The sequence below is a fragment of the Puma concolor genome, chromosome B4 (assembly GCF_028749965.1).
Source record: "Puma concolor isolate L17-30 chromosome B4, mPumCon1.1.hap2, whole genome shotgun sequence".
Lineage (NCBI taxonomy): Eukaryota > Metazoa > Chordata > Mammalia > Carnivora > Felidae > Puma > Puma concolor.
Window position 1 is genome coordinate 88,256,837 of NC_141673.1, and position 26,570 is coordinate 88,283,406.

The 26,570-nt window shown below is 43.4% G+C and overlaps 2 pseudogenes across 1 annotated transcript in view; both read left to right on the top strand.

Moving 5' to 3' along the window:
- Positions 1–26,570, top strand: part of LOC147579277 (cationic amino acid transporter 3 pseudogene) — a 489,600-nt pseudogene that overhangs the window by 88,638 nt on the left and 374,392 nt on the right. The gene's annotated exons all lie outside the window — the stretch shown is intronic.
- Positions 775–4,110, top strand: LOC112867680 (cationic amino acid transporter 3 pseudogene; annotated as a pseudogene).

Below are 26,570 nucleotides of genomic sequence, written 5' to 3' on the forward strand. Positions count from 1 at the left end.
TTGTGATCTACTGAGCTAGGTGACCTACTTCTTTCCTTCCCACCCATCACACTCTCATAACTGTGGACATATAAACTGCAGTAAGTTTTGCCTGGTTGTTTTGGGTGAGGTTTACTGAATGTCAGAATTCACAAAATGGCCTTTCTGGCTCTTCTCCCTTAGTAATGGATACTTGGTTGGCATATGCACCTGTTTCTCCAGTGTTTCCTCACCAGACAGTCTTGTCCTCTAGTTCTTGCAGGTAGTTATGAAGGCCCTGCCTCTTTATCTGTCTTCCTCTCTTCTCACATTGCCCCCTGTGGTCCTAGATGGGTAAAGGGAAGGGTTGGACTGTACTTTCCTTGCCATCAGTACAGCTAAATGGATGATGCAGGATGAGGAGAAAGGGGGTCATCTGATCTTGGGTACTGATTTGGGGCTAAAGAGTTTTAAGGAAGTGATACCAATATTGTATTTTAAATTGAGATTTTATTTAAGAAATTGTTCTGTCACTGCAACAAGGCTCTCTAATCCATGAATTAATATCATAACTTATGCTCAAGTACCACACAAACATCCCATGTGTAAATTACTGCACAAGAAATTCATGCCCTATTGTGTCCTACAGCTTCATTAGTCCATGAAGCTACATGAGTTAGATGAACCCAAAGGGGATTTTGTCATGTGGTGTGTAAAAGGAGAATGTCGGGAGATATTTGACACTTTTCTGGGGTGGGGGGGACAAGGTTGATTTGTTACGATCTTTTATTTCAGTTTCTGTGATACTCAGGCTGCAACAGGTGACATGGGACTCATGAGCTGTGGTTGTAAACTTTTGTTAGTTTGTTGAACACCATTGTTCAGTAAATATTTATTGTTTATTTAGGATTTATGAAGGGCTATCACATGCCAGATGAAATACAAAGCAGGAGCATTGAAGCCTGAGTAATGGACCTTGTCAGCCCCAACTCAACTTGGCTAAACGTAGCCTCACTGAACCTGATCTGAGACTCTGCTTCCTGGGCTTGCTGCAGCTCTCTGATCCTGGAATCCTCTTCAGTTCCAGCTAGATGCTGTGTCAGGCACTTCGTAGATTTGGTCAAAAACTGGTACGCGGACCTACGCTGACGGAACCGGTGGCTGAGAATGACCCACAGAGAAGACTGAGCACTCTGGATTTAGTGGCCCTGGGTGTAGGCCGCACAGTGGGTGTAGGTGTGTATGTCCTGGCTGGTGAGGTGGTCAGAAATCAAGCAGGACCATCCTTTGTGATTTGTGTTTTGGTGGCCATCCTGTCTTCTCTATTGGCTGGGATGTGCTATGCAGAGATTAGTGCCCGGGTTCCCCAATCTGGCTCCGCATATCTCTACAGCTATGTCACTATAGGTGAACTCTGGGCCTTCGTCACTGGCTGGAACCTCATCCTCTCCCTTGTTGCTGAGAAAGCCATTGCGTTCAGCACATGGATCTTAATTTTTGACAACCTGCGTGGAAACCAGGTCTCTCAGACTATGCAAGAGAGAGTCTCAGGGCACATTTCCCATTTCCTTAGAGAATATCTAGAATTCTTTGTTCTTGGTTTTTTGGTGGTGTTCATGGAGATCAGGTATTTTTGGTATTTCTGGCCATTATCGACTTCCACACTTGCCAAAGTGTTCACATTGGTGAAAATTCTGGTTCTCAGTTTTGTCATCATCTCTGGTTTCATTAAGGGGGACCTGCACAACTGGAAGCTCACAGAAGAGGACTATGTAAAGGCTGGACTCAATGACACCTCAAGCTTGGGCCCCCTGGGCTCTGGAGGATTTGTGCCTTTTGGGTTTGAGGGGATTCTCCGTGGAGCAGCTATCTGTTTCTATGCATTTATTGGTTTTGAGAGTATTGTTGCCAGAGTTGAAAAAGCCCAGAATCCCCAGCGTTCCATCCCCATGGGCATTGTGGTTTCACTGTTCATCTGCCTTCTGGTATATTTTGGTGTCTCTTCAGCACTTACGCTCATGGTGCCTTACTACCAGCTCCAACCTGGGAGCACCTTGCCTGAGGTATTTCTCCATATTGGCTGGGTCCCTGCCTACTATGTGGTAGCTTTTGCATTGCTGTGCATTCTTTCCGTCAGCCTTTGGGGCTTTGTGAGGCCGATGCGTCGGGTGTTATACATGATGGGAAAGGATGGCCTCCTGTTCCATGTCCTTACCCATATCTCTTACCACCAATACACCATTATCATAATCATTGTGATGATTGGAACAGTTGCAGTCATTATATCATTCCTTGGCGTCACTGATCTCTTGGACCTCAGGTCGGTTGTGTCCCTGATTTCTTACTCCCTAGTTGCGATTTGTGTTCTCATCCTCAGGTATCAGCCTGAGAGGAGGAATGGGGGAAATGAAGCAGGGGAGCAGGAGGAGAATGGACCTGCAGAAGAGAGGCTGACTCTACAGCGACTACTTTTTCCAGGCAGCTCCTCCCCCACTCCACTCTCTGGCCGGGTTGTCTATGTTTGTTCTTCACTGCTTGTTCTGCTAATTATTCCTCTTTGCTTGGTGCTGACCCAGTGGCCAGTTCTGCTTTCTGGAGACCCAGTGTGGATTTCAGTGGTTGTGCTTCTCCTGGTGCTCATCACTGGGCTCACTGGGGTCATCTGGAGACAGCCACAGAGCTCCAGTTCCCTTTACTTTAAGGTCCCTGCTCTGCCTCTCCTCCCACTACTGAGCCTCTTTGTGAATGTTTGCCTTATGATGCAGATGACAGCTGGCACCTGGATGGTATTTGGTGTGTGGATGCTGACTGGGTTTGTTTTCTACTTTGGCTATGGGGTCCATCACAGCTGGGTCACTAACCCCACTTAAGTTTGGCCAAAAGTGTAGACCTTGAACTCAGCTGTGTCAGTACCTATGCAGTTGGACATCATCACACCTGAATGCAGTCAGGTCCCCCTGCCTAATAATGCAGTACTCTTGATCACATGGAAAAGTAGGCCTCCCATGGGATGCTGGTGGGTGAACACTAATAGAGCTCTGTGTATATTGTGGAGTGAAGGATGTGCCTTTACTCATTCTTTTTTTTTTTTTCTTTTGTTTTTTCTTTTTCCTTTTTGACTTGTCTACTTGAATTGCATCTATAGTTGGTTACAGGCTTTAAGATATTATTATTAAAAGAAACTAGAAAAAAACTTATTTCCTTGGTTAAATATCCAGTAGCTGTGGGGTGTCTGGCTGGCTCAGTCAGTAGAGCATGCAATTCTTCTCTCAGGGTGGTAACTTTGAGCCCCATGTTGTGTATAGAGATTATTTAAAACAAATAGCCAGTAGCAGAATTACTGGATGATCGGTACTTTTATTCTTAATTTTTTGAGGAACCTGCATACTGCTTTCCACAGTGACTGTACCAACTGACATTCCCAACAATAATATCTGAGTGTTCCTTTTTCTCCATATCCTGGACAATACTTGCTTGTCTTGTCTTTTTGATTTTAGCCATCCTGACAGGTTTAAAGTGATATCCAATTGTAGTGTTAATTTACATTTCCCTGTCATTAGTGATGGTGAACACCTTTCCAAGTGTCTGTTGGCCATATGTATGTCTTCTTTGGAAAAATGTCTATTGGGGCGCCTGGGTGGCGCAGTCGGTTAAGCGTCCGACTTCAGCCAGGTCACGATCTCGCGGTCCGTGAGTTCGAGCCCTGCGTCGGGCTCTGGGCTGATGGCTCGGAGCCTGGAGCCTGTTTCCGATTCTGTGTCTCCCTCTCTCTCTGCCCCTCGCCCGTTCATGCTCTGTCTCTCTCTGTCCCAAAAATAAATAAATGTTAAAAAAAAATAAAATAAAGGAAAAATGTCTATTTAGTTTCTCTGCCCATTTTTTAAGTGGACTGAGTTGTACAAGTTCTTTCTGTATTTTGTGTATTAACCCATTATTGGATATATCATTTATAAATATCTTCCCTTATTCAGTGGGTTTCCTTTCTCTCTTGATGGTGGTTTCCTTTTCAGGGAAAAAGCTTTTTAGTTACATGAATTCAAAAATATATATGCACCCCTATGTTTATTGTGGCATAATTTACAATAGCCAGGACATGGAAGCAACCCAAATGTCCCTTGATAGATGAATAAAGAAGATGTAATATCTATCAAATTATCTATCTATCTATCTATCTATCTATCTATCTATCTATCTATCATCTATCTATCTGTCATGGAATATTACTCAGCTATAAAAAAGAATGGAATCTTGGCATTTGTAACAACATGGATGGACCTAGAGGAAATAATATGATATGAAATAAGTCTGTTCAGAGTAAGACAAACACCAGATGGTTCCACTCTTATACCAATTTAAGAAATAAAACAACAACAACAAAAGAGGAAAAAGTGAGACAAAACAACCTCATACACTCAAATATAGGGCAAAAACTGTTGGTTGTCAAAGTGAAGTGGGTACTAGGATGGGTGAAATAGATAAGGGGAATTAAGAGTATACTTATCTGGATGAGCACTGAGAAATGTGTGGAATCAATAAATCATTATGTGTACACCTAGAATAATATAATGACACTGTATGGTAATTATACTTCAACAAAAACAACAAAAAAAGAAACTAGAATCAAACAAACAAAAAAACTAGAATCAAACAAACAAAAAAAAAACAACAAAAGATGAAATATGGCCCCTGCTCTTAAGGGGCTTATATTCTAATACAAGGGGTAAAGCATAGCTGTAACACAAAGTAGAAAGTGTTGTCATAATAAGTAATATACAAATAAAGTGTCCTGGGAATTCAGAGTGGTGGAGGATCACATGGGGTTGGCACAGTGGTGAGGGTTGATTGGTGAAATCAGAGAAGACGTTGTAGAGGAATGGCATTTGAGTTGGCTCTCTCCAAGACAGGTTAGGATTTTCCCACATGTGGGCAGCAGTGAGAGACTGTAGGCTGAGAGAACAACACTTGGAGAAGCACAGGAAAATGAAGCAGTGTTCAGAACACACTGAACACACTGTAGTGTGTGTAGCCTGAGCCTTGGCTGTGAGAGGGGCCAACAGAACACGCACAGGTGGATTGGAGCCAGAGCTCTCCTCTGAGCACAAAACACTTGGATTTGAACCCACTACCCATAATGAAAATCCCTAGGGTTGGTTCTGCTACTTGGCAATATCTGCGTTCTTGGACTTGAAAGTTTCTCTACTCTTGTCTGCTTTGGTCCACCTGCTCAGAAAGTGCACAGCTGGGAGCCAAGTATCCTGGATTCTGCTCTTGTTCCCACCATTAACTAGCAATGTGACCTTGAGCAAGCCTTTTGGTTCCTTCAATGTTTTGCTTATTTATTTTTATTTTTTTGTAACACGAGACGTCAGAACTGATTATTTCTAAAGTTAGGTTCACTTACAGAATTCTAGGATTTCCTCTGGTTCTTGTGTCTTATTATTCTCTCAGCTAGGTCTCTCTACTGCAGGCAACCTGAACCTGCATCCTGCCCACTTTTCACTACAGCCCATGTTGGAGTTATACGGATGCGATAAATAACACCCCATTTTCACTCCTATGTTTGGAACCAACTGATAATCAAGACATAGAGACAGTTGATTAAACACTTAGCTTTTGATCTGTAGCTCAATTGGCTTGCTAAGCCTGCATCACTAATTTAAACAGACTTATTCCTCATCAGAAGTAATGCGAAGCAATCTCCACAAGACGCCACAGGCAAGATTCTGCTTTAATTAGATTTTTTATGTGTGAGCAGGTTGTAATGCATGTGCTTTGGTCAGTTTGGCACTGGATAAAAAAGGCAAACCAATAAAAAAATGGAAGGGGCTGAGCTGGGCATGATTAGTGCTGTTGGTTTAACTCACTAATCAAAGTGATGGTGAGGGGGCAGTACTATTCCTGGAGTGGGGCCAGAAATAGTACTCTGTCAGTGGTTCTCAGTCTTCAGCAGGTGTCACCATACCTTGAGGACTTGTGACAAAAGAGATTGCTGGTCCCTGGCCCCAGCATTTAGAATTCAATAGGTCTGGGTGGAGCCCACAACATGTACTTCTAACAAGTTCCCAGTTGATGCTGATGCTGTTGGTCCTGGGACCACATATAGAAAACCAAGTCTCCACATGGAAAGATGGAAGTGTAGGACACAAAGTTGCCTTTTGAACACTTACCTTCATTTCATGAAACATTTAGATTAAAATACCATTGTTAATCCTATCACCTTGGGGAAATCATTGTGAATCATTTCACAATGTATATGTATGCCAGATAACCACAATGTATACTTTAAATATCTTAAATTTTATGTCAATTGTACATAAATAAAGCTGAAATAAAAATGAAATACAACAGTTATCTGAGTGCCTTTATTTTTGTATATTGTTCCTGATTGTAGATCATAGATAAGGAGTGTATCTTGTTCGCTCCCCCAGAGCATCCTCCTGTATCCAGACACACAATGAGCATTTAATAATTCATGGTGAATTGACTAGAGCTTTACACATTTCTTTGGTACAGAAATTCTCCTTCCTTTTAGGCTAGCACTGTGTTTCTCCTTTAAAACTATCTTCCTGGAGCCTTGCTTGACACACAGCATTTGTCTCCACCCAGAACTACATCTAGAAGTGTATCTAGATCTGTACCCAACATCTAGAACTGTACCCCAGCACTTGTAGTTTTGCCTTTGTGTGGCTCTGCCTGGAGTTCTAGTGACTGTCCTGTCTGTTCCGTCAGAGTGGAGTCTTGCTCAGAACAAGGAGCAGATTCTCTACTCCCTCTAGACTCAATGGTAAGAACAATGTTCACTCAAAGAGCAGCTGCCCTGGGGCAGCTGATTGCCTGACATGACCTCTCCTGGTCTTGCTGCATCCATACTCATGGGACTTGGAGAGGGTCCAAGGTACCAAAATTAAGAGAAGTCTACTGACTCCAGGGAATCCCTGAAGATGAGACTGGCTCCAGCTTGGGCACAACAGGCATCTTTCTTGCAGAGTCAGAGTTTTATGGTTGGCATATGGGAGCCAGTGTTTTCCTATTGTATTTATGTATGAGGCCTTACTAGAAAAGAAGGATGGGAAGCTACTTTCTTACTTGTGGATTTGTGACCTTTCCAACAGAGAGTAGGTGCTTCCAGGGAAGCCTGCTAGAGGTGGGATTACCCATATACTTATCCCTTCCTTTAGATGCTTTCTTGAGAGACTGGTGCAAAAATCTTGTTGAAGCATCTTCAATTCTTTTGGGTAAAGAGAATTTACACCCCAAATGGGAAGAAAAATGAACTGAAATAGGAGGAATTACTAACTGGACAGGGTTTTACACATCATTACTTTGAAGGGAAGGTATGAGTAGAAACTGAGAAAGAGGTGTTGGTCAAGGGTCACTTCCTGGAGAGGGTGCCTATGGAGCAATTTGGGAAGTAGAAGAAGGACAGATGAACTGGAAAAGAAATGGGACAGTATTCTAGGCTACATGGACCTCTAGGAGGCATGAAATATTGAGACTTTTGTGAGGGATGTGTGTTGACATTTGAAGGGAATTTATGAGCCACGTTTGTATTGTGTATTGTGCCTCGTGTCATGGAGTAAGGTTTCTGAATCAGGAAGGAATGAGAGGAGGAGTTAAGATGGGGGAGATGTAGCTGGAACCTGGGCTTTCCTCATCCCTCAAACACAGCTGTAAGATCACTTGGAAAACCAGGAAACCTATCTGCAGAGTGGCAGAAGGATTTCCACAGTTAGAAGGAGAAAGCTTGGCAGGTGTGAGGTATGCGAAAGTGAATTGGGAGAAAGATGGCAGGCTGTAGAGGGGAGGGAACCCTTTCCGTCGAGAGACAAAAGAGATAAAAAGAGACCCAGTTTGAGAAAGTGCTGCATCAGGTTCACACAAGGGGAAAACCTTTCTGGACTATGGGCTGGGGAGTGAGAAGTACTGAGTCTCCCAGTTATTTTTTTGCTTGCATTTGGGGCTCAAAGTCTGAAATTTTGGAATTGCACAACTTTCTAGAGTTGAACTGTAGAGCTGTTGCTTGTGCTCATGGTGAGGTGGGAGCTGGCCCCACAGTGCTAGGTTGGTGTAGGGATCTCTGGGATGCACTGTGACAGAAACAGTCCCCTTCCTGGAGTACATTTGGAAGAGGATATATTGCCTCCCCAAGGACAAAATACTCTGCAGGTGCCAGCAAAAGGCCTTTCATTAGTGGGGGACAGAGACACACTCAGATGGAATATAACCTTTGCGGTTTTTAGCAGTGCTACTCCATAGATCCCTAACACTGCTCAGGTGTGGGACAGTTTTTCAGGGACAGAGAAATTCCAACATGGAGAGGCTCTACTCTGGAGGAGGGGAGTGGATCTGCACAGTGCCAATCTCACACTAGGGTGCGAGAGTCCCAGACCTGGATGAGAGACTGGGGTAGTGCCATTTTCCCCCTAACACCAACATGGTGGGACTTCAGAGATCAGACAGTGGCGCTCAGTAGAGTTGGGACCTGCATACACTGAACCCTGGTCCCGTGCTGGCAGCTGCTTATTAATTGCGGCAGGACTGACTCTGAGCCAATGCAGCAGACCTCTCCTCCAGAACAGCACAGCCAGCACCTCTCATGCACCAAGTGCACTGAAAATGAAGCGCTTCAAAAAGACGCCTGCAGTCCTTTTTTCTTTTTTCCTTCTTCTTTTCTTTGGAGTCAGGCTTATAGTTTCTTGTTGGTTTCATTCAGTTGCCTTTCTTTTTCCCGATTTTTTTGTGTAACAGGCTTCTCCCTCACCCCTTTTATCCAGGGTTACTTCAACAAAGAAACCAAAGCACACCTAGTTAAAGGTCCAACACTACAACAATGAGTGCAAGGAGGAACTCTGCAGAGGACTGACCAGTGGGAAAGAGCAGCCAAAATGCAACAGCAGAGTGCACACCAAAAATACTGGAGTGCCAGGCTCTGGGCAGTGTATGGCCCCATTTTAATATAGTAGTAACTCTCAGTGGTAGGAAACACAACAAGCTTTTATTTTTTTATTACTTACTTATTTATTTAATTTTTAAATTTTATTTATTTATTTATTTTTTAATATGAAATTTATTGTCAAATTGGTTCCATACAACACCCAGTGCTCATCCCAAAAGGTGCCCTCCTCAATACCCATCACCCACCCTCCCCTCCCTCCCACCCCCCATCAACCCTCAGTTTGTTCTCAGTTTTGTTTTTTTTTTTTTAATTTTTTTTTCAACGTTTATTTATTTGTGGGACAGAGAGAAACAGAGCATGAACGGGGGAGGGGCAGAGAGAGAGGGAGACACAGAATCGGAAACAGGCTCCAGGCTCCGAGCCATCAGCCCAGAGCCCGACGCGGGGCTCGAACTCACGGACCGCGAGATCGTGACCTGGCTGAAGTCGGACGCTTAACCGACTGCGCCACCCAGGCGCCCCAGTTCTCAGTTTTTAAGAGTCTCTTGTGCTTTGGCTCTCTCCCTCTCTAACCTCTTTTTTATTTTTCTTCCCCTCTCCCATGGACTTCTGTTAAGTTTCTCAAGATCCACATAAGAGTGAAACCATATGGTATCTGTCTTTGTCTGTATGGCTTATTTCACTTAGCATCACACTCTCCAGTGCCATCCACGTTGCTACAAAAGGCCATATTTCATTCTTTCTCATTGCCACATAGTATTCCATGGTGTATATAAACCACAATTTCTTTATCCATTCATCAGTTGATGGACATTAAGGCTCTTTCCATCATTTGGCTATTGTTGAAACTGCTGCTATAAACATTAGGGTACAAGTGCCCTTATGCATCAGCACTCCTGTATCCCTTGGGTAAATTTACCCTTGGGTAAATTCCTAGCAGTATTATTGCTGGGTCATAGGGTAGATCTATTTTTCATTTTTTGAGGAACCTCCACACTGTTTTCCAGAGTGGCTGCACCAATTTGCATTCCCACCAACAGTGCAAGAGGGTTCCTGTTTCTCCACATCCTCTCCAGCATCTATAGTCTCCTGATTTGTTCATTTTGGCCACTCTGACTGGTGTGAAGTGATATCTGAGTGTGGTTTTGATTTCTACTTCCCTGATGAGGAGCGATGTTGAGCATCTTTTCATGTGCCTGTTGGCCATCTGGGTGTCTTCTTTATTTTTTTTTCAAAATAATGAAATTTATTGTCAAATTGGTTTCCATACAACACCCAGTGCTCATCCCAAAAGGTGCCCTCCTCAATACCCATCACCCACCCTCCCCTCCCTCCTACCCCGCATCAAACCTTAGTTTGTTCTCAGTTCTCAACAGTCTCTTATGCTTTGGTTCTCTCCCACTCTAACCTCTTTTTATTTCCTTCCCCTCCCCCATGGGTTTCTGTTAAGTTTCTCAGGATCCACATAAGAGTGAAACCATATGGTATCTGTCTTTCTCTGTATGGCTTATTTCACTTAGCATCACACTCTCCAGTTCCATCCACGTTGCTACAAAAGGCCATATTTCATTTTTTCTCATTGCCACGTAGTATTCCATTGTGTATATAAACCACAATTTCTTTATCCATTCATCAGTTGATGGACATTTAGGCTCTTTCCATAATTTGGCTATTGTTGAGAGTGCTGCTATGAACATTGGGGTACAAGTGCCCCTATGCGTCAGTACTCCTGTATCCCTTGGATAAATTCCTAGCAGTGCTATTGCTGGGTCATAGGGTAGGTCTATTTTTAATTTTCTGAGGAACCTCCACACTGCTTTCCAGAGCGGCTGCACCAATTTGCATTCCCATCAACAGTGCAAGAGGGTTCCCGTTTCTCCACATCCTCTCCAGCATCTATAGTCTCCTGATTTGTTCATTTTGGCCACTCTGACTGGCGTGAGGTGATACCTGAGTGTGGTTTTGATTTGTATTTCCCTGATAAGGAGCGACGTTGAGCATCTTTTCCTGTGCCTGTTGGTCATCCGGATGTCTTCTTTAGAGAAGTGTCTATTCATGTTTTCTGCCCATTTCTTCACTGGGTTATTTGCTTTTCGGGTGTGGAGTTTGGTGAGCTCTTTATAGATTTTGGATACTAGCCCTTTGTCCGATATGTCATTTGCAAATATCTTTTCCCATTCCGTTGGTTGCCTTTTAGTTTTGTTGGTTGTTTCCTTTGCTGTGCAGAAGCTTTTTATCTTCATAAGGTCCCAGGAATTCACTTTTGCTTTTAATTCCCTTGCCTTTGGGGATGTGTCGAGTAAGAGATTGCTACGGCTGAGGTCAGAGAGGTCTTTTCCTGCTTTCTCCTCTAAGGTTTTGATGGTTTCCTGTCTCACATTGAGGTCCTTTATCCATTTTGAGTTTATTTTTGTGAATGGTGTGAGAAAGTGGTCTAGTTTCAACCTTCTGCATGTTGCTGTCCAGTTCTCCCAGCACCATTTGTTAAAGAGACTGTCTTTTTTCCATTGGATGTTCTTGCCTGCTTTGTCAAAGATGAGTTGGCCATACGTTTGTGGGTCTAGTTCTGGGGTTTCTATTCTATTCCATTGGTCTATGTGTCTGTTTTTGTGCCAATACCATGCTGTCTTGATGATGACAGCTTTGTAGTAGAGGCTAAAGTCTGGGATTGTGATGCCTCCTGCTTTGGTCTTCTTCTTCAAAATTACTTTGGCTACTCGGGGCCTTTTGTGGTTCCATATGAATTTTAGGATTGCTTGTTCTAGTTTCGAGAAGAATGCTGGTGCAATTTTGATTGGGATGGCATTGAATGTGTAGATAGCTTTGGGTAGTATTGATATTTTGACAATATTTATTCTTCCAATCCATGAGTAGGGAATGTCTTTCCATTTCTTTATATCTTCTTCAACTACCTTCATAAGCTTTCTATAGTTTTCAGCATACAGATCCTTTACATCTTTGGTTAGATTTATTCCTAGGTATTTTATGCTTCTTGGTGCCATTGTGAATGGGATCAGTTTCTTTATTTGTCTTTCTGTTGCTTCATTGTTAGTGTATAAGAATGCAACTGATTTCTGTACACTGATTTTGTATCCTGCAACTTTGCTGAATTCATGTATCAGTTCTAGCAGACTTCTGGTGGAGTCTATCGGATTTTCCATGTATAATATCATGTCATCTGCAAAAAGCGAAAGCTTGACTTCATCTTTGCCAATTTTGATGCCTTTGATTTCCTTTTGTTGTCTGATTGCTGATGCTAGAACTTCCAGCACTATGTTAAACAACAGCGGTGAGAGTGGGCATCCCTGTCGTGTTCCTGATCTCAGGGAAAAGCTCTCAGTTTCCCTATTGAGGATGATGTTAGCTGTGGGCTTTTCATAAATGGCCTTTATGATGTGTAAGTATGTTCCTTCTATCCCGACTGTCTCAAGGGTTTTTTATTAAGAAAGGGTGCTGGATTTTGTAAAGGCCTTTTCTGCATCGATTGACAGGATCATATGGTTCTTCTCTTTTTTTTTATTAATGTGATGAATCACGTTGATTGATTTGCGAATGTTGAACTAGCCCTGCATCCCAGGAGTGAATCCCACTTGATCATGGTGAATAATTCTTTTTATATGCCATTGAATTCGACTTGCTAGTATCTTGTTGAGAATTTTTGCATCCATATTCATCAGGGATATTGGCCTGTAGTTCTCTTTTTTTCCTGGGTCTTTGTCTGGTTTAGGAATCAAAGTAATACTGGCTTCATAGAATGAGTCTGGAAGTTTTCCTTCCCTTTCTATTTCTTGGAATAGCTTGAGAAGGATAGGTATTATCTCTGCTTTATAAAAATTTTTTTTTTCAACGTTTATTTATTTTTGGGACAGAGAGAGACAGAGCATGAACGGGGGAGGGGCAGAGAGAGAGGGAGACACAGAATCGGAAACAGGCTCCAGGCTCCGAGCCATCAGCCCAGAGCCTGACGCGGGGCTCGAACTCACGGACCGCGAGATCGTGACCTGGCTGAAGTCGGACGCTTAACCGACTGCGCCACCCAGGCGCCCCTTATCTCTGCTTTAAACGTCTGGTAGAACTCCCCTGGGAAGCCATCTGGTCCTGGACTCTTATTTGTTGGGAGATTTTTGAGAACCGATTCAATTTCTTCGCTGGTTATGGGTCTGTTCAAGCTTTCTATTTCCTCCTGATTGAGTTTTGGAAGAGTGTGGGTGTTTAGGAATTTGTCCATTTCTTCCAGGTTGTCCATTTTGTTGGCATATAATTTTTTTTTTAATTTTTTTTTCAACATTTATTTATTTTTGGGACAGAGAGAGACACAGCATGAACGGGGGAGGGGCAGAGAGAGAGGGAGACACAGAATCGGAAACAGGCTCCAGGCTCTGAGCCATCAGCCCAGAGCCCGACGCGGGGCTCGAACCCACGGACCGCGAGATCGTGTCCTGGCTGAAGTCGGCCGCTTAACCGACTGCGCCACCCAGGCACCCCTGTTGGCATATAATTTTTCATAGTATTCTCTGATAATTGTTTGTATCTCTGAGGGATTGGTTGTAATAATTCCATTTTCATTCATGATTTTATCTATTTGGGTCATCTTCCTTTTCTTTTTGAGAAGCTTGGCTAGAGGTTTGTCAATTTTGTTTATTTTTTCAAAAAACCAACTCTTGGTTTCGTTGATCTGCTCTACAGTTTTTTTAGATTCTATATTGTTTATTTCTGCTCTGATCTTTATTATTTCTCTTCTTCTGCTGGGTTTAGGCTGCCTTTGCTGTTCTGCTTCTAGTTCCTTTAGGTGTGCTGTTAGATTTTGTATTTGGGATTTTTCTTGTTTCTTGAGATAGGCCTGGATTGCGATGTATTTTCCTCTCAGGACTGCCTTCGCTGCATCCCGAAGCATCTGGATTGTTGTATTTTCATTTTCATTTGCTTCCATGTATTTTTTAATTTCTTCTCTAATTGCCTGGTTGACCCACTCATTCTTTAGTAGGGTGTTCTTTAACTCCATGCTTTGGAGGTTTTCCAGACTTTCTCCTGTGGTTGATTTCAAGCTTCATAGCATTGTGGTCTGAAAGTATGCATGATAGATTTCAATTCTTGTATACTTATGAAGGGCTGTTGTATGACCCATTATGTGATCTATCTTGGAGAATGTTCCATATGCACTTGAGAAGAAAGTATATTCTGTTGCTTTGGGATGCAGAGTTCTAAATATATCTGTCAAGTCCATCTGATCCAATGTTTCATTAAGGGCCCTTGTTTCTTTATTGACCGTGTGTCTAGACGATCTATCCATTGTTGTAAGTGGAGTATTAAAGTCCTCTGCAATTACCACATTCTTATCAATAAGGTTGCTTATGTTTGTGATTAACTGTTTTATATACTTGGGGGCTCCTGTATTCGGCTCATAGACAATTATAATTGTTAGCTCTTCCTGATGGATAGACCCTGTAATTATTATATAATACCCTTCTCCATCTCTTGTTACAGCCTTTAATTTAAAGCCTTGTTTGTCTGATATAAGTGTGGGTACTCCAGCTTTCTTTTGACTTCTAGTAGCATGATAGATAGTTCTGCATCCCCTCACTTTCAATCTGAAGGTGTCCTCAGGTCTAAAATGAGTCTCTTGTAGACAGCAAATAGATGGGTCTTGTTTTTTTTTATATTAATTTTTTTTATTTATATATGAAATTTATTGTCAAATTGGTTTCCATACAACACCCAGTGCTCATCCCAAAAGGTGCCCTCCTCAATACCCATCACCCACCCTCTCATCCCTCCCACCCCCCATCAACCCTTAGTTTGTTCTCAGTTCTCAACAGTCTCTTATTCTTTGGCTCTCTCCCACTCTAACCTCTTTTTTTTTTTTTTCCATCCCCTCCCCCATGGGTTCCTGTTAAGTTTCTCAGGATCCACATAAGAGTGAAACCATATAGTATCTGTCTTTCTCTGTATGGCTTATTTCACTTAGCATCACACTCTCCAGTTCCATCCACGTTGCTACAAAAGGCCATATTTCATTTTTTCTCATTGCCACGTAGTATTCCATTGTGTATATAAACCACAATTTCTTTATCCATTCATCAGTTGATAAACATTTAGGCTCTTTCCATAATTTGGCTATTGTTGAGAGTGCTGCTATGAACATTGGGGTACAAGTGCCCCTATGCATCAGTACTCCTGTGTCCCTTGGATAAATTCCTAGCAGTGCTATTGCTGGGTCATAGGGTAGGTCTATTTTTAATTTTCTGAGGAACCTCCACACTGCTTTCCAGAGCGGCTGCACCAATTTGCATTCCCACCAACAGTGCAAGAGGGTTCCCGTTTCTCCACATCCTCTCCAGCATCTATAGTCTCCTGATTTGTTCATTTTGGCCACTCTGACTGGCGTGAGGTGATACCTGAGTGTGGTTTTGATTTGTATTTCCCTGATAAGGAGCGACGCTGAACATCTTTTCATGTGCCTGTTGGCCATCCGGATGTCTTCTTTAGAGAAGTGTCTATTCATGTTTTCTGCCCATTTCTTCACTGGGTTATTTGCTTTTCGGGTGTGGAGTTTGGTGAGCTCTTTATAGATTTTGGATACTAGCCCTTTGTCCGATATGTCATTTGCAAATATCTTTTCCCATTCCGTTGGTTGCCTTTTAGTTTTGTTGGTTGTTTCCTTTGCTGTGCAGAAGCTTTTTATCTTCATAAGGTCCCAGGAATTCACTTTTGCTTTTAATTCCCTTGCCTTTGGGGATGTGTCGAGTAAGAGATTGCTACGGCTGAGGTCAGAGAGGTCTTTTCCTGCTTTCTCCTCTAAGGTTTTGATGGTTTCCTGTCTCACATTGAGGTCCTTTATCCATTTTGAGTTTATTTTTGTGAATGGTGTGAGAAAGTGGTCTAGTTTCAACCTTCTGCATGTTGCTGTCCAGTTCTCCCAGCACCATTTGTTAAAGAGACTGTCTTTTTTCCATTGGATGTTCTTGCCTGCTTTGTCAAAGATGAGTTGGCCATACGTTTGTGGGTCTAGTTCTGGGGTTTCTATTCTATTCCCTTGGTCTATGTGTCTGTTTTTGTGCCAATACCATGCTGTCTTGATGATGACAGCTTTGTAGTAGAGGCTAAAGTCTGGGATTGTGATGCCTCCTGCTTTGGTCTTCTTCTTCAAAATTACTTTGGCTACTCGGGGCCTTTTGTGGTTCCATATGAATTTTAGGATTGCTTGTTCTAGTTTCGAGAAGAATGCTGGTGCAATTTTGATTGGGATGGCATTGAATGTGTAGATAGCTTTGGGTAGTATTGATATTTTGACAATATTTATTCTTCCAATCCATGAGTAGGGAATGTCTTTCCATTTCTTTAAATCTTCTTCAATTACCTTCATAAGCTTTCTATAGTTTTCAGCATACAGATCCTTTACATCTTTGGTTAGATTTATTCCTAGGTATTTTATGCTTCTTGGTGCCATTGTGAATGGGATCAGTTTCTTTATTTGTCTTTCTGTTGCTTCATTGTTAGTGTATAAGAATGCAACTGATTTCTGTACACTGATTTTGTATCCTGCAACTTTGCTGAATTCATGTATCAGTTCTAGCAGACTTCTGGTGGAGTCTATCGGATTTTCCATGTATAATATCATGTCATCTGCAAAAAGCGAAAGCTTGACTTCATCTTTGCCAATTTTGATGCCTTTGATTTCCTTTTGTTGTCTGATTGCTGATGCTAGAACTTCCAGCACTATGTTAAACAACAGCGGTGAGAGTGGACATCCCTGTCGTGTTCCTGATCTCAGGGAAAAAGCTCTCAGTTTTTCCCCGTTGAGGATGATGTTAGCTGTGGGCTTTTCATAAATGGCTTTTATGATCTTTATGTATGTTCCTTCTATCCCGACTTTCTCAAGGGTTTTTATTAAGAAAGGGTGCTGGATTTTGTCAAAGGCCTTTTCTGCATCGATTGACAAGATCATAAGGTTTGTCTCTTTTTTTTTGTTAATGTGATGAATCACGTTGATTGATTTGCGAATGTTGAACCAGCCCTGCATCCCAGGAATGAATCCCACTTGATCATGGTGAATAATTCTTTTTATATGCCGTTGAATTCGATTTGCTAGTATCTTGTTGAGAATTTTTGCATCCATATTCATCAGGGATATTGGCCTGTAGTTCTCTTTTTTTACTGGGTCTCTGTCTGGTTTGGGAATCAAAGTAATACTGGCTTCATAGAATGAGTCTGGAAGTTTTCCTTCCCTTTATATTTCTTGGAATAGCTTGAGAAGGATAGGTATTATCTCTGCTTTAAACGTCTGGTAGAACTCCCCTGGGAAGCCATCTGGTCCTGGACTCTTATTTGTTGGGAGATTTTTGAGAACCGATTCAATTTCTTCGCTGGTTATGGGTCTGTTCAAGCTTTCTATTTCCTCCTGATTGAGTTTTGGAAGAGTGTGGGTGTTCAGGAATTTGTCCATTTCTTCCAGGTTGTCCAATTTGTTGGCATATAATTTTTCATAGTGTTCCCTGATAATTGTTTGTATCTCTGAGGGACTGGTTGTAATAATTCCATTTTCATTCATGATTTTATCTATTTGGGTCATCTCCCTTTTCTTTTTGAGAAGCCTGGCTAGAGGTTTGTCAATTTTGTTTATTTTTTCAAAAAACCAACTCTTGGTTTCGTTGATCTGCTCTACAGTTTTTTTAGATTCTATATTGTTTATTTCTGCTCTGATCTTTATTATTTCTCTTCTTCTGCTGGGTTTAGGCTGCCTTTGCTGTTCTGCTTCTAGTTCCTTTAGGTGTGCTGTTAGATTTTGTATTTGGGATTTTTCTTGTTTCTTGAGATAGGCCTGGATTGCAATGTATTTTCCTCTCAGGACTGCCTTCTCTGCATCCCAAAGCGTTTGGATTGTTGTATTTTCATTTTCATTTGTTTCCATATATTTTTTAATTTCTTCTCTAATTGCCTCGTTGACCCACTCATTCGTTAGTAGGGTGTTCTTTAACCTCCATGCTTTTGGAGGTTTTCCAGACTTTTTTCTGTGGTTGATTTCAAGCTTCATAGCATTGTGGTCTGAAAGTATGCATGGTATAATTTCAATTCTTGTAAACTTATGAAGAGCTGTTTTGTGACCCAGTATATGATCTATCTTGGTGAATGTTCCATGTGCACTCGAGAAGAAAGTATATTCTGTTGCTTTGGGATGCAGAGTTCTAAATATATCTGTCAAGTCCATCTGATCCAATGTCTCATTCAGGGCCCTTGTTTCTTTATTGACCGTGTGTCTAGATGATCTATCCATTTCTGTAAGTGGGGTGTTAAAGTCCTCTGCAATTACCACATTCTTATCAATAAGGTTGCTTATGTTTATGAGTAATTGTTTTATATATTTGGGCGCTCCGGTATCCGGCATATACACATTTATAATTGATAGCTCTTCCTGATGGATAGACCCTGTAACTATTATATAATGTCCTTCTTCATCTCTTGTTACAGCCTTTAATTTAAAGTCTAGTTTGTCTGATATAAGTATGGCTACTCCAGGTTTCTTTTGGCTTCCAGTAGCATGATAAATACTTCTCCATCCCCTCACTCTCAATCTAAAGGTGTCCTCAGATCTAAAATGAGTCTCTTGTAGACAGCAAATAAATGGGTCTTGTTTTTTTTATCCATTCTGATACCCTAAGTCTTTTGGTTGGCGCATTTAATCCATTTATATTCAGTGTTTATAGAAAGATACGGGTTTAGAGTCATTGTGATGTCTGTATGTTTTATGCTTGTAGTGATGTCTCTGGTACTTTGTCTCACAGGGTCCCCCTTAGGCTCTCTTGTAGGGCTGGTTTAGTGATGACAAATTCCTTCAGTTTTTGTTTGTTTGGGAAGACTTTTATCTCTCCTTCTATTCTAAATGACAGACTTGCTGGATAAAGGATTCTCGGCTGCATATTTTTTCTGTCTAGCACACTGAAAATCTCGTGCCAATTCTTTCTGGCTTGCCAAGTTTCAAAAGGGAGATCAGTCACGAGTCTTATAGGTCTCCCTTTATATGTGAGGGCACGTTTACCCCTTGCTGCTTTCAGAATTTTCTCTTTATCCTTGTATTTTGCCAGTTTCACTATGATATGTCGTGCAGAAGATTGATTTAAGTTACGTCTGAAGGGAGTTCTCTGTGCCTCTTGGATTTCAATGCCTTTTTCCTTCCCCAGTTCAGGGAAATTCTCAGCTATTATTTCTTCAAGTACCCCTTCAGCACCTTTCCCTCTTTCTTCTTCCTCTGGGATAACAATTATGCGTATATTATTTCTTTTTAGTGTATCACTTAGTTCTCTAATTTTCCCCTCATACTCCTGGATTTTTTTAATCTCTTTTTCTCAGCTTCCTCTTTTTCCATAACTTTATCTTCTAGTTCACCTATTCTCTCCTCTGCCTCTTCAATCAGAGCCGTGGTGGTTTCCATTTTGTTATGCATTTCGTTTAAAGCGTTTTTCAACTCTCGTGACTGTTCCTTAGTCCCTTGATCTCTGTAGCAAGAGATTCTCTGCTGTCCTGTATACGGTTTTCAAGCCCAGCGATTAATTTTATGACTATTATTCTAAATTCACTTTCTGTTATATTATTTAAATCCTTTTTGATCAGCTCATTAGCTGTTGTTATTTCCTGGAGATTCTTCTGAAGGGAATTCTTCTGCTTGGTCATTTTGGATAGTCCCTGGCATGGTGAGGACCTGCAGGGCACTTCCCCTGTGCTGTGGTGTATAACTGGAGTTTGTGGGCAGAGCCGCAGTCAGACCTGATGTCTGCCCCCAGCCCACCGCTGGGGCCACAGTCAGACTGGTGTGTGCCTTCTCTTCCCCTCTCCTAGGGGCGGGATTCACTGTGGGGTGGCGTGGCCCATCTGGGCTACTTGCACACTGCCAGGCTTGTGATGCTGGGGATCTGGCGTATTAGCTGGGGTGGGTAGGCAAGGTGCACGGGGGCAGGAGGGGCAGGCTTAGCTCACTTCTCCTTAGGTGATCCACTTCAGGAGGGGCCTTGTGGCAGCGGGAGGGAGTCAGATCCGCTGCCGGAGGTTTGGCTCCGCAGAAGCGCAGAGTTGGGTGTTTGCGCGAGGAGCGAGCAAGTTCCCTGGCAGGAACTGGTGCTCTTTGGCATTTTGGCTGGGGGATGGGCGGGGGAGATGGCGCTGGCGAGCGCCTTTGTTCCCCACCAAACTGAGCTCTGTCGTCAGGGGGCTCAGCAGCTCTCCCTCCCTTTGTCCTCCAGCCTTCCCGCTTTCCGAGCAGAGCTGTTAACTTATGACCTCCCAGACGCTAAGTCGCGCTTGCTGTCGGAACACAGTCCGTCAGGCCCCTCTGCTTTTGCAAGCCAGACTCGGGGGCTCTGCTTGGCCGGCAAGCCGCCCCTCCGCCCAGGCTCCCTCCCGCCAGTCCATGGAGCGCGCACCGCCTCGTCGCCCTTCCTACCCTCTTCCGTGGGCCTCTCGTCTGCGCTTGGCTCCAGCGACTCCGTTCTGCTAATCCTCTGGCGGTTTTCTGGGTTATTTAGGCAGGTGTAGGTGGAATCTAAGTGATCAGCAGAATGCGCGGTGAGCCCAGCTTCCTCCTACGCCGCCATCTTCCCGAACTCCCTCGACAAAGTAGATTTTAAACCAAAGACTGTAACAAGAGATGAGGAAAGGCATTATCTCATAATTAAGGAGTCTATGCATCAGGAAGATCTAACAATTGTAAATATTTTTGTCCCAACTTGGAGCACCCAAATATAGAACTTAATAACAAACATGAAGAAAATCATTGATAATAATACAATAGTAGTCGGGGACCTTAATACCCCAATTACAACAATGGGCAGATCATTTAAGCAGAAAATCAACAAGAAAACAATGGCTTTGAAAGACACTGGACCACATGGACTTAACAGATACATTCAGAACATTTCACACTAACGTTCTTCTCAAGGGCACACGGAACATTCTCCACAATAGAAACCATAGTGGGTCACAAATCAGCACTCAACGGGTAAAGAAAGATTGAGATCATACCATGGAGTTTTTCAGAGCATAACACTACGAAATTTGAAATCAACCATCAGAAAAAATTTGGAAGGCCCTCAAATATATGGAAAGTTAAAGAAAACCTTACTAAAGAATGACTGGGTTAACCAGGAAATTAAAGAAGCAATAAAAAAATTACATGGAAGCCAATGAAAATGAAAACAGGACAGTCCAAACCCTTTGGGATGCAGTAAAGGCAGTCCTAATAGGAAAATACATTTCAATCCATTCTTATTTCAAGAAGCAAGAAAAGTCATAAATACACAAGCTAAGCTTACACCTAAAGGAGGTAGAAAGGATCAGGATCGGAAGCCTAATGCTAGCAGAGGAGGGAAATAATAAAGATTAGAGCAATAATAAAGGATTTGGAAACAAACAAACAAAAAAACCCAAAAACCCAGTAGAACAGATCAATAAATCTAAGTGCTGGTTCTTTGAAAGAAGAAAGAAAATTGATAAACTCATAACCAGACTTACCATAACGAAAGAGGACCCAAATAGATAAAATCACAAATGATAGAGGAGAGATCACAGCCAACACCACAGAAATACCAACGTTATAAGAAAATACTATGAAAAATTAAATGCCAACAACCTGGGCAGCAAATGAACAATCTCCTAGAAACTCACAAACTACCAAAATTGAAATAGGAAGAAATAGAAAATTTGAACAGCAAAGTATCTATTATCAGAAATTCCAACAAACGAGTCCTGGGCCAGATGGCTTCCCAGGGGAATTCTACAAGATATTTAAAAAGGGGTTAATACCTATTCTTCTCCAACTGTTCTGAAAAATAGAAATGGAGGGAAAGCTTCCAAACTCACTCTATAAAGCAAGCATTACCTTGATGCACAAACCAGACAAAGAGCTGACTAAAAAGGGGAATTACAGGCCAATATCCCTGATGAAATTGGATGCAAAAATTCTCAACAAGATACTAGCAAATTGAATTCAATAGTATGCTAAAAGATTTATTCAACATCATCAAGTGGGATTTATTCCTGGGCTGCAGGGATGGTTCAATACCCACAAATTAATCAACATTATATATCACATTAATATGAGAAAGGATAATTACCACATGATCCTCTCAATGGATGCAGAAAAAGCATTTGAAAAAAACACAGCATTCTTTCCTTGTAAAATGAATAAATAAATAAATAAATACCTTAAGAAAGTGGAGATAGAAAGAACATACCTCGAGATTAAGAACCACACGATCCTCTCAATAGATGCAGAAAAAGCATGACAAAACACAGCTTTCTTTCTTTGTAAAAAACAAAAGCAAAAACAAAATCTTTATAAAGTGGGTATAGAAAGAACATACCTTGAGATAATATAGGCCATATGTTAAAGACCCACAGCTAATATCATCCTCAATGGGGAAAAACTGAGAGTTTTCCTAAGGTCAGGAACATGACAGGGATGTCCACTCTCATGAATGTTGTTCATGGAGTGTTGGAAGTCCAGGCTTGAGCAACTAGACAACACAAAGAAATAAAAGGCATTCAAATTGGCAAGGAAGAAGTCAAACTTTCACTCTATGCAGATGACATGATACTCTACATGGAAAACCTGAAAGACTCCACGAAAAAAATGCTAGAACTGAAACATGAAATCAGCCAAGCCATAGGATAAAAAACCAATGTACAAAAATCTGTGGCATTTCTATACACCAATAATGAAGCAGCAGAAAGAGAAATCAATGAATTGATCCCATTTGCAGCAGACCAAAAACCATAAAATACCTAGGAATAAACTTAACCAAAGCGGTAAAAGATTTATACACTGAAAACTGTACTCCCAAAGCCAAGACTACACTGTATACACTGTTGAATATAAGTGTCTTGTTTGTCTGGTTTCTGTTTCATTATGTGCAAAAGGGCTCTGTTGTTTTCCAGGAAAGAATGCACAATATATAGGTATACAAGGAAACATTAATCAATCATATGGGCTAAGGGTCCTGGCTAAAGCTTCAAGACTACTAACTTGATTGCAGTGGCCCAGGCAACTCAAAGAGGTCACCTAAGATTCTGCCAGAATGAGGGCATTCACCCTGGTGTCCTAGGTGAAGAAGGCTCAGAGATGTGGGAGCCCTGGCTGAACAGAGGGTGTATGTGGCTGGTGGGGTGGGAGTACAGTGGCCTGAGCTCTTGGAGATGTGTGTCCTGGTGTCCTGAGCTGGGCTGGGTGGAGGTGGTTGGAGGGGAGGAGAACCCCATCAGGTTAGGGAGGACTCCAGGCTCAGGGTCTGTCTTAGAGCATATTCTCTCCAGGAGACCCAGAGGGGAAGAGAAGAGAAATGGAAACAGACATTTCAGACCCGTCCAGCCTCATTCCTTCCCCTCTACCCTCCCTCACCTAGCTAAGTCCAGCCTCTCAATGGGCCATTTCACACTTATTACACACCCACTGTGTGCACCAAGCTCCAAAGTGTTCTTAGCCCATTCTCACCCCAGGAACAACTGCCTTCCCATTGCAACCACACAGATCCTCAGTCTTCTCAGTCCCTAGCTTGATCTCAGAGCCCAGAAGCCTCTTTGGAAGCCTGGGATGTGGAACCTAGATATTTGGGACATACCATGGAGACCCTGAAGAAGTGGGGAAGGGAAGGTTGGGAGAGAGCCCCACTATTTCCTGGGGACAGGATGATGGCTTACATTAGCAAGAAAGATTCAAGTGAGAGGAGATGAAGAACTTCTCTTGAGCAGACAGCACTACTTGTTTTCTGAAGCTAAAATCCTGATACAGGGATTGAGTGGGATGAATAGGGGCCCATAAAGAGAGATCCTCTCCCCAGGAGTGTTTGGGTTCAGCAAGGTGTGGTGGGGGAAGAGGATACCACCTGGAAGAAACAGGCAGGAAACAAGGTGAGACCCTGGGGGAATCTGTGGTTTCCATGTGGAGGCCCAAGTCCTGTCCTGCACACACCCTGTAATTGTGAAATTATGCAGAGTTCTCTGGACTCTCAAGACATCAGTGATCTTGGAGGAGAAAAGATGCAGAGGCTGAGCAGATTCCTTTCTCTCCTGCAAACCTGTGCTAGGAGCTGAGGGGGAGTCTCCCTCCAGCTGGGGTGGAGGGACAGGTGGTAGGACAACCTGAGGCAACAATCACCATTTGCCTCTGTCCTCTCCTGAGATGAAGTGGCTTTGGGATGACCAGGTAATCAGGCCGTCCCTGAGGTCCCAGAGCTGCCAAGGGTCCCTTTCAACCTGGGGCAGCACTGAGCTATGGGCTCTCCCCACCACTCAATGCCTGTCAGGAAGGGACAGGGTCACCATGGAGGACCGAGTTCCCCAGGTGGGACTGAATTACCTAGGAGGTTTTCCTTGGTCACCCTACCCCACTCGCCAATTTCCTGATGGAGAGAGGTCTCTTCAGCTCTCCTAAACACCTGACAGGGTTTGCCTAGAGGAAGAAAGAAGAGACAGTAGGCATAGGGCAGGAAGAGAGAGAAGGGGGCAAATGTCCTTCCTGTCATTGGGCTCTGAGCCCTGTTCTACTCCCTAGATTCTGAAGAGTGTGAAAGGTGCAAAGGAAGGTATAGAAATGACTTGAAATGGGGCAGATTGGTAGGATGCAGGTGGAGACATGGAGGTAATGGGAGAGTGGAGCCCACTGGGAGTTGGGGTTGTCTGGGGAGGTGAGCCAGGAGGGGGGAGGGAGGCAAGCTGGGTGGGGTGGAAGGTGGTGAAGGTGGGCGGGGACAGAGTGGGAGGTGGGCAGTGCAGCGGGTCAGGGGGATGGGGGTGAGCAGGGGAGGGATGTGGAGGAACCAGGATGGGGCAATACCTGATGGAAACTCAGAGATGGTCAGGGTGGTGGGTTGTCTGGAAGGACTGGAGCAGGATCCCACTGGGAGGAGCCCAGAACGCCCTCCCCCAAGCATGGAAGTAGTTTCTTTTGGTTAGGGAAGTGGGTTCAGGGTGTAGGGATGCTGAGAGGATAGGGGGTAAAGCTGGTGGATCACAGATGGGTCAGACATTTCCTGGGGAAGGGGAACCATGATCAACAGGGCAGATTCAGAGAAGGAAGTACAGAGATCACTGCTTGCAACACTCTCACTTGACAGACAGGAGCCAGAGGTCCTGGAGGAGGGAATACTCAGTGTCTCCTGCTACAAGATGGCTGACTCTGGAAAACCTGCCCCGGACTCCTAGTCCAGGAGTCCTTCTTGTTCCCCATTTGGAGGACCCTGGACTCTGTTCCCATTCTCTTGGCTTTATGGGATGGGAAGAGGCGGAGAAGGACTTCAGCTAGACTGGGGTGATATTCCCCTTCCTCCTCCTCTAGTGACTCCTTTCTAGCCTTCCAGCTGGGCTTCTAGGCCTCCCATGCACTGACACCTATTCCTTCTCCTTCTTGCCCTCCCTCCACAGACTCCCAGGATCTGGTCTCTTAGCTCCATCTGGGCAGCCATTGCAGTATTTAGTCCTCCCTGCCCTGCTCTAGCCTCATAGTCTGACTCCAGTCTGAACCACCCCCTCTCCTCCTCTTCCAGCAGATTACCCTCCTAGTCCTTTGCAAAATCACTGGTTACTCTCCTCCTCTGGGATGTCTTCTGTGATTAATTCTCCTGGTTCTGGATCCCACACTGTTTCTTTCTAAACCACAGGAAATGTACCTGCAGGCCTTTCCTTGTTCTGGTCTCTTCTGTTTCCTGACTGGCTTTCCTGGTTTTCTCCCTTCTCTTCGGACTCCATGTATGCACCAGGAGGGCCAGAACTGCCCTGGAGAATTGCCTGAGCCCCTCCCTGTTTTCTGTGTTCTGGGAATGGCAGAGATAATGATGTCCAACTGGGTCTCACCCCAAGGACGGAGGTGGCAGTGCAGACCCTTCCCTGTCTGTATCTGTGTGTTTTATTGGGGTGTAGACTTCACCTCCTGGTTGCATCCTTCTCCTGTTCCTGGTTGCCCTTGATCCAGTTAACAGGCCTCTTATGGCTGCTGCCCTGGAGCTCCTGGGATGCTGGGACAGGCGTGTGTTGCAGGGAGTATGGCTGGAGTTGCAAAAGATGAGTCCATAAACAAAATGCAGTTAAGTGAAGGTCCTCATACTCATGTTGGAATGAGGCTCCGACTCCAGAAGGAAGCTTCTTTTTATTAGGGTACTTGCTAAAGACTGTGTGCATAAAGTCAGCTAAGCATGTGTATTAATCAATTTACTGGTTTAGCTTTTCAAGGTTGAATTTCGAGTTAATTGGTTTCTATAACACTAGGAAGGGTCAGGTGGGAAGAAGGATCCGGCCCTGGACAATGCTAATGGCTCTAGGCATTCCTTGTTCCTTAGGGAGCTGCAGCCTGCTTTCAGCTGTGTAAACGCGTCCTAAGGCCTTGCACCTTCTCCAGCCTTTCCCTTTTGAAGTCTCTTCCTTTGATGCTTCTCTCCTGCATCTCCCACAGGTGTGGGGAGTGGCAGGCAGTCCAACTATGATTTCTCAACTTGGGCTTCACACTGCACCTGACCACTTGCTTCCTGGTTGGGTCTCTGCAAACCTGTTTTCCCTCTCAGGCTTGTCTTCCACCCTCACTTTCCTTCCTCCACTCCCTCCTCACACAGCCCACCTATCTCCAATGCCTGAGTTCTCTCTGCAAACTCTCTTTCCTGAGAACCTTGGGGTTGGTCTCCTGCCTGGCAAGGAGGATGTGTGGATGGAGATCTGGGTGGAGGAGATCTGGGTCCTGGCTCTG